Source organism: Apium graveolens, chromosome 2 (assembly GCF_009905375.1).
Source record: "Apium graveolens cultivar Ventura chromosome 2, ASM990537v1, whole genome shotgun sequence".
Taxonomy (NCBI): Eukaryota; Viridiplantae; Streptophyta; class Magnoliopsida; order Apiales; family Apiaceae; genus Apium; species Apium graveolens.
This window is the reverse complement of record NC_133648.1, coordinates 104472119-104481842: the sequence shown is the minus strand read 5'-3', so window position 1 is coordinate 104481842 and position 9724 is coordinate 104472119.

Sequence of the window (9724 nt, the reverse complement as noted above, 5' to 3'; positions counted from 1 at the left end):
CAGAAACAAAGAAAATTTGTATTTTATTCTGTTTCATAAACACGAGAATCTCATAATCGTTTGTTCATTTTAAAATCTTGAATCATTACAGATTTCATCTTATTTAGCAAGCATGACATGGGTGTCGTATCTAATACATACATCCTTAATCTAATTAAACATGCATCTTTATAAACTACTCTACACATACATTCATCATATGCGCATATATATGTAAAGTGCAATAAATAAACGTGGTTGGTTATGGCTTCATCCTATGTGATCTTTATCAAGATAATGACAAAGATCTAGGTCAATCTAAGGTGGAAAATAAATACAGGCTAACTATTACATGTCTTCTTTCTTGTATTGCTTCCTTGGATGCCCTCCGTGTGGTATTACCCTTGATCTTCAAATATTCATGTCTTCATGTACATTACAAGAATGAAATATAAAAACTAATCTAATGAACTTACAAGAAGAACTCGAGTTACATTCGATATTTAATAATTACAAGATTAAACGACATGCAAGCCGTATTTGAAAAACCAAAACCATTAACCTAAGGTCATAAGCCATAACCATCCACAATGCTCAATTAACACAAAATAACATGTTAAAACACATAATCTGATCTTAACATATCATACCCATCATGATCTAATCATAAAAACCAAATATTGAAAAAAAATCAGAAAATTCGAAATTAAATCTGATAACATTAAATCGCAGATTACAGGGCCTAAACGACGTCAAATACCTTACAGACCAGTCGATGATAGCTTAATCTATCAGTTACGTTCAGAAGATCGATTTCATATGAAATAGCGTATTCGTTTGCCAAAATCGGACACCAGACACAGATTTTAGCAAATCCGCTGAATCCGATTCAGAATCGTATCAAATACGATTCATATAATAATAAAAAATACAAAACATGTATATATCAGTATATATACAGATTATATAAACATCATATGATTATACAACTCTAATGAATATCATATATTCAAAACATATACATACATACGCATATATAAACATAACAACATGTAAAACATACAAAATCGCATACATAACAGTCATGGAATATTGTATAAATGTTATAATCATAAAACCAGTAAACAAATAAATGAATTAAACACTTTTCGCAAGTAGCTTTGATGTCATTGAAGGGTTTCGAGCACATAAACGCAACGGAAATAGTAATTAAAAACATAAAAAATCAGAATTTTCGAAACCCACCACAGGATCCATGCGAAAAATATATATTTAATTCGTAGATCAGATTGTTTACCTTAAGAAGCTTTACCAATTGGTTGACTAATGGATGTAACACCCCCAAATCCGGGATCGGGGATCCGGGTTGTCACGAGTTCCATTTCCCTTAATAATACTATATCTTCATAATCAACCAACTACTGCGTACTGTGACCCCACAATATACACACACACACCACAAGTTATAGAATCAGAGATGAATATCCAAAAATAACACAAGTCATTTTATTCCACAATTATAAGCCATTACACCTCAAAAGGGTTTCTGAATAAATTTACATATTCTTTGCCATTATTACAATTCATAAATATACATAAGTCTGGTATATCAAAAGTTGAAAGCCTAGCCTATTGGTAGTTCCTACCTCAACCACAACGACATCAACGCCTACAGGAAACTACGGAACGTTTCCTATCCGCTCATGAATTGGGAGCTTGGTCTTATTCATCTTGTCTATCTGTGGTTGTGTGATGAAAGAAGAAAGCAAGGGTGAGCAACAAGCCAACCGAAATAATATGTATAATACTTTACAATATATGAGCATTCTCATAGTACTCATGAAAGTCTTGGTCAAGAAGAAATGAACCAAGTTTGATATCTTAACGCGACCGAGTCGCAAAAATATTCAGTATATATGTATATATACTTTTCGAAATTTTGGAAATCCTCTTCCATGCATAATATACAGAGAGTTCCAGTCTATAACTGTATAAATATATCGTTGCAAGGTGATCTTATATATCTAACCTTGTCTCAACGTTTTTCTGAAAATATTTATCATACATAAGATAATCATTTACTAGATATAAGTTAAAAAGATGAAGTTACAAGATACTCCAATATACTTATATCTTTTCCGAATACTACTTGAACTACCACCGTTCAAGGTATAATCAGTTTCAAAAGTTCATCACATAGATGAGACTACGAGATAAGACTTGAATAAATTCAATCTTTGAAATATCATTCAAAAGAGTTGAAGTTACGAGATACTTCATTAAGTCCCGATATATATATATACACCTATATATATCTCAATACATTCCTTGAAAACCTCTGTCATGACAAGTATAAACAGAGTTGTCATATCCAATGAATTTGGAAAGAAGAGAATTTTGGCATAAACCTTATATCTTGCTGATCAGGCAAAGATACCAATAAGTAACGTTTTCTACTAGTAGATAGATGAATCCCCCACCATTCATCACCCTGGATCCCTCAGATTTTTAAGCGAGTATTTAAATCCCCTTCGAAAGGAAAATCTTAAATTTGAAAACGAGTTTTGGGATCCGCTCTAACTTTTAATATCATTTTGAAGACTCAAAAACATTTTAAAGAATGTTTAGAGTAATGATGATTTAATAAAATAAATCTATCCCGATATATTAGAAAATATCTGAATATTATTATTTAAATAATATTCCCATAAGGATAATCTTTATTAAAATATTTGAAGTAGAAGTTTTAAAACTCATACTTGAAATGAATAATAAATAACAAAAGATATACTTATACGAAAGTACAATCTTTAATTGAATAATCGAAAATAAGTTTGATTATTATTCAAAAACCATCGAATATACCTTATTCGATTACTAGTTATAGAAAACTATATATATATATATATATATATTATACTCGGGAACATCGACTCCCGATTTAGAAAAATGTTCACCTTCGGGTCCCCTATACTAAGGGTATACGCAACTACTGCTTATCTCTAGCATAGGTATTATGCAACTTATAAGCATTTGAATTGATAATAGAATACCAAGATTACGAAATAGGCATGCATATAAATATCATATCACATGCTACAATATATCGCAAGACTTTGCTAATAATAATCATGCACTTATCTCAAGATAATGTATCAATATATTACATCACAACAACAGTATAACAGGTAGAAAACTTGCCTGAGTGTTCCGGGATAGACTTAAGCTTAGAGTGGGTCTGGTAACCTATGAACAACAACATAATCCGGAATTAGACCACGGTCGCTTAAGAAACTAGTCAAAACTCACTCATACCCTAACGGTCGCTTACGGTCGCTTAGACACTTAACGATTTGTGTTAATCGCTCGCGTACCCTCGGCTCCACCAATTTTAATAAATTAACCGTTACGAATTTTAAGGTGACTCTTTCGCGAATACTCTACCAACTGCCTAACCCACTGATAGGGATAAATAAATTATGATTGTATAATTAAATACTGCATTAATTATACAAGCTGTGGACTGCTAGGCCCAATAAAAAGATATATGATACTCAGACCAGAAAGGTTAAGCCTGATGGACCAGATCAGGCCTGATGGAATAAAAAAGGCCCAAAAGCCCTGATTATTAATTAATTTCGTAATTAATTAATAAGGGAAAAATCAGATGTTGAGAAGAGTCCCGATAAGGATATAAATCCTTAGAGATTAGCCTCAAGGGGACCTAAAAGGATAAGGAATCAGTTTCCTACTATCTAGGACTCCAAAGTCCATTCTAATTATGAGACTTGCCCACCAAGTCTCCTATACCAAGTCCAATTCAAGGACTCCCAACATCTATATAAGGGGCCTCACCCCACAAATCAGAACTACGTTTTTTGGCTTGATTCTCTAATTCACAGAGATACGTAGGCATCTCGTAAAGGCAGATCGAGCCACGAAACACGAGAGCAGCCATTAAAGGCCTTGAGCTCCCGAATCTTAGTAATAAATACAGCAAATAATAACCTTAGTTTTTTATCCATAACATTTGGCGCCGTCTGTGGGAAAGCACAACAATAACCATGGCGAGAACACGGAGAACAATTAGAGCTCTGGAGGAAGGAACACCATCAGGGACAACTCAGGTGATTTCGTCAACCGTGGAGATTCCTCCCCACTCAACTTATGCATCTGCTCAAGGGGAAGCCCAGACAGGGGCAACTCAACCTCAGCCACAAGGGACAACTCCCCCGACTATTCAAAGTACGAATCCTCAAGTTCAACAAGTACATATACCTGTGAATTCTCGACCCGTCGGGTATGAATATTCAACTATTGTTACTACTAACCCCCCTTTTGGGATGCCCCTTCACCCTGAGGTTGGAGGAAGCGGATATGCTGGGCGAAGCGAAGCACGAGGACAGTCGCCCCCCTATATACGAGGTTTGGGTCCTATCCCTGAGGATCGGGAATTTTCTGGTCCTTACACTGAGAGAGACTCCGAATCTTCGGATGATGAAGTGGCCCCGAGAAGGAGGCGCCCTGGAAAAGAGCCAATGGCCGATGGAAGGCAACGCCCCCAAAGCACCCCAGGGGCGAATCCCCAAGAAGTGCAGGAAAGGATCAGGGCTCATGAGGCTGAAATCCAAAGGCTGAGGCGTGATTTGGAGGCTCACCAGGCCACCAGACCCCAGATACCTCCTAGGGGGAGAAATCCTCCTCCTGTTATAGACCTGGATGGTCCGGTACGAAGAAGGGCTGCTGTCCCAAGAACTGATCCAAGCAATCTCCTTCCCCTTGGAGATCCTGATGATCCAACTCCACCCTTCACAGAAGAGATAATGAATGCCCATATCTCAAGGAAATTCAAGATGCCCACTATCAAAGCCTATGATGGCACGGGAGACCCCGCTAATCATGTTAGGACATTCTCTAATGCACTGCTGCTGCAACCCGTGATTGATGCTATAAAGTGTCGGACCTTCCCTCAAACCCTGTCGGGTATGGCTCAAAGATGGTACAGTCGTCTGCCCCCAAATTCTATTGGATCGTTCAGAGAATTAAGTCAGGCTTTTATTAAGCAATTCATCAGTGGAAGAGTCCATAAGAAAAGTTCAGCATCTCTTATGAGTCTTGTGCAGGGAGCTAAGGAATCCTTGAGAGATTACCTGAATCGTTTCACAAAGGAGGCTTTAAAAGTCCCGGACCTTGATGATAAGGTAGCCATGATAGCACTGCAACAAGGCACTAGGGATGAGTTTTTTAAGATGTCCTTGGCCAAACGCCCCCCTGAGAGCATGTTGCAGCTCCAGGAGAGGGCAGGGAAGTATATCAAAGTTGAAGAAAGCATGAGGAAGACCGTAGTAAGTAATGAGCCCACTGGAGGCAAGAAGCGGAAAACTGATTTAGAATATATTGCAAAGGAAAAATATCCTAGAACCGAACAAAACCCTGATTCAACCCCCAAGAAGGGAGGACCTGGGCAAAAGTTCACTGAATACGCTAAGCTGAATGCTCCTAGAAGTCAGATTTTGATGGAGATTGAGAAAGACAGAGATGTTCGCTGGCCTAAGCCCTTGAAGGCTGATCCCACCAAGCTAGATAAGAGCAAGTATTGCAGGTTTCACAAAGATGTTGGCCATGACACCGATGAGTGTAGGCAATTGAAAGATGAAATTGAGTTCCTCATTCGAAAAGGAAGATTGAACAAATACACTGGAGAAGGAGGGGATAGGAATAATAATGGAAGGAAGAACTTTGAGGATCGTAGGAGGGACCAAGACGATCATGGGCGAAACCCCCAGCCTAGAGGACCAGTTATAAACACCATTTATGGAGGGCCGAGACCTCGAGGGCCTGTGATAAACACGATCTTTGGAGGTCCAACTGCTGCTGGATTGTCCAAAAATTCCAGAAAGGCATATACTAGAGAGGTTATGCATATTGTTGGAGAAGCCCCGAAGAGGGCCAGGACAGAAGTAACATTGGCTTTTGATGATTCCGACCTAGAGGGTGTGAAGTTTCCCCATGACGACCCGCTGGTCATAACACCAATAATAGGAAATAGCCCGGTTAAGAGGGTCCTTGTGGATAATGGTGCTTCTGTGGATATCTTGCTCCACGACACCTTTCTAAGGATGGGGTATAACGACTCCCAGTTGACACCAACCGACATGCCGATATATGGATTTGCTGGAGTAGAATGTCCAGTGGAAGGGATAATCAAATTGCCGACCACCATAGGTACGGAACCAAGGCAAGCAACGCAGATGCTGGATTTCGTGGTGGTAAAGGCTAGTTCAACTTATAATGCTATCATGGGGAGAACAGGGATACATGCCTTCAAGGCAGTCCCTTCTTCCTACCATTCAGTCATGAAGTTTCCCACCCGAAATGGGATTGGAGAAGAGAAATGAGATCAAAAAATGGCTAGAAGTTGTTATGTGGCCTCTTTGAGGGCAGATGGAGCTAGGGGGCAGGTTCTTCCTATTGAAGATATGGATGTACGAGAAAATGATGAGAAGAGAGGAAATCCTGCAGAAGACTTGGTTTCTATTCCTTTAGACCCCGAGAAGTCTGAAAGAATGACTTTTATTGGAGCCACATTAAAAGAGCCCCTTAGAGGGAAGTTGGTGGAATTTTTGCAAGAAAATAGTGATGTCTTTGCATGGTCAGCAGCTGATATGCCAGGCATAGACCCGGAGCTGATTACTCACAAGCTAAACGTAGATCCAAGCCGGAAGACAGTGAAACAAAAGAAAAGAAATTTTGCCCCGTAAGACAAGAGGCTATAAAACAGGAAGTAGAAAAGCTCTTAGAGGCTGGTTTCATTGAGGAGATCCAATTTCCGGAGTGGTTAGCCAACCCTGTAATGGTGAAGAAGGCTAATGGAAAGTGGAGGATGTGTATAGACTTCACTGATCTGAATGATGCATGCCCCAAAGACTGTTTTCCACTGCCAAGAATTGATACTTTGATTGATGCCACTGCTGGACATGAGATGCTGAGTTTCATGGATGGATTTAGCGGATACAACCAAATCAAAATGCATAAGGATGACATTCCAAAGGTATCATTTATCACTGACTTTGGTGTTTATTGTTATCTTGTTATGGCATTTGGTCTCAAGAATGCAGGAGCCACCTATCAAAGGTTGGTAAACAAAATTTTTAAGGATCTTATTGGTAAGACTATGGAAGTCTATGTTGATGACATGTTAGTCAAGAGTCTAGTAAAGACTGATCACATAACCCATTTGAGGGAAGCTTTTGAGGTCCTGAGGTACCACAAGATGATGTTGAATCCTACGAAGTGTGCTTTCGGAGTAGGATCTGGAAAATTCTTGGGATTGATGGTCTCAAAGAGGGGAATTGAGGCTAACCCCGATAAAATAAAGGCAATCCTGGACATGGAACCCCCAAAAACTGTCAAGGATGTTCAGAAGCTCACAGGAAGGGTTGCTGCGCTAGGACGATTCATCTCCAAGTCAGGAGACAAGTGCTTGTCATTTTTCAAGTCACTAAAGAACATCAAAGACTTTGTATGGAGTGAGGAAAACCAGAAGGCATTTGAAGAGTTAAAGAAGTATATGGCCCAGGCCCCGTTGTTGGCCAAGCCAGTTCTGAATGAAGTTTTATTCTTGTACTTGGCTGTTTCAGAGAGCGCCTTGAGCGCGGTGTTGGTTAAGGAGGAACTGAAAGTCCAGAAACCCGTATATTATGTCAGCAAAATTTTGCATGGTGCTGAGTTGAATTATTCAACTATTGAGAAATTCGCTCTAGCCTTGGTAATGGCTTCAAGAAAACTGCGTCCTTACTTTCAAGCTCATCGGATTGAGGTGCTAGCAAATCAGCCACTGAGAAATATCATTCACAGTCCCAAGGCAAGTGGGAGATTGATTAAGTGGGCAATAGAGTTGGGAGAGTTCGATCTCAAGTATAAGCCACGTACGGCCATAAAAGCCCAGGCACTAGCTGACTTCGTGGTGGAATGTACCATACCCAACCAAGAAGTCGGGGGGGGGGGCAGGAAAATGCCATACCTCAAGACAAGGGAGTCGATAATGAAAGCAAAAAGAAGGACGATAATGAAAGCAAGGAGAAGGATGATAAAGAGTTTTGGGTTCTCTATTTTGATGGAGCATCAAAAACAAACTCCAGTGGAGCAGGATTGGTTTTACAAAGCCCTGATGGGTTCTTAATTGAGTATGCTATGAAGCTAGACTTCCCAACCACAAATAATGAGGCAGAATATGAAGCCCTGATAGCTGGCCTTGGTCTAGCTGGGACACTTAGAGTCAAAAACTTAAAGGTCCGTGGAGACTCGAAGCTGATCATATCCCAGGTAAAGGGAGAATTTGAGGCAAGGGATGATACAATGGCTAAGTATGTCCGCCTAGTAAGGGCTGTTATGACCCAATTTAATGAATGCCATGTTGAACACATTCCAAGGGAAGAAAATGTTAAGGCAGATGCGCTATCAAAGTTTGCTTCATCTGAGATAAAAGAAAGTTCAGGAAGTGTATACTTCCGTGTTTTGAAGACACGAAGCATAGATGTTAAGCTTGTGGCTCCCATAGGTCTGGGGACGTTATGGATCGATCCCATTAAGGCTCACATTCAAACCGGTTGGTTGTCAAGCGATGCAACTGAAGCACGAAAGTTAACTGTTCGAGCACTAAGGTACTCTTTGATAGATGGGATTCTGTATAAAAGATCTTTCGTGGTTCCTTACTTGAGGTGTCTTAGGCCCGATGAGGCACGCTTAGCTCTTGAGGAAGTGCATGAAGGTATTTGTGGGCAACACTTGGGGGGCAGGGCCTTAGCTCATAAGATAACCCGTTTAGGCTTTTATTGGCCAGAAATGATGACTGATGCCAAAGAATATGTAAAGAAGTGTGATCGCTGTCAGAAGCATGCACCAGTTGTTAGACAACCCCCCGAGATGCTGACCTCTATCAACTCGCCTATTCCCTTTGCTATGTGGGGGATGGATATTCTAGGACCTTTTCCTATGGCCACGGCATAAAGGAAATTTCTGATTGTAGCCATTGATTATTTCACCAAGTGGATCGAAGCCAAACCCTTGGCCAAAATCACAACTAAGCAGGTTGCACAATTCCTGTGGGAAAACATTATGTGCCGATATGGAATTCCCCGTATCCTTGTCACTGACAATGGAACACAATTCAACAATGAGGAATTCAAGAAGTATTGTGAAGAAAATGAAATTGAGTTACGATTCACCTCTGTGGCTCACCCGCAAGCCAATGGGCAAGCAGAGGTAGAAAATCGGATAATCCTGGATGGACTAAAGAAGAGGATCGAGAAGTCAAGAAATAATTGGGTGGATGAGATACTTCCCATATTATGGGCCTATAGGACTACCTGTAGAGTCACGATAGGAGCAACTCCTTTCATGTTGGCATATGGGGCAGAAGCAGTAGTTCCCGTGGAGATATCACATTCCTCTCCAAGGATTCAGGCTTTCAATGCTGTAGAAAATGAGGAAGGGCAGAGGTTAGCCCTGGATCTAATTGATGAAGTGCGAGATGAGGCACATGCAAAGATAGTAGAATATCAGAAAAAGGCTTCATTCTATTATAACCTAAGGGTTAAAGAGAGATTTTTCAAATAAGGTGATCTAGTCTTGAGAAAAATAGAGGCTTCTGGTGTCGGACAGAAAGGAAAGCTTGCCCCGAATTGGGAAGGGCCGTACAGAGTCAAGAGCGTTCAGGGTAGAGGAACCTACAAGCTGGAAACTA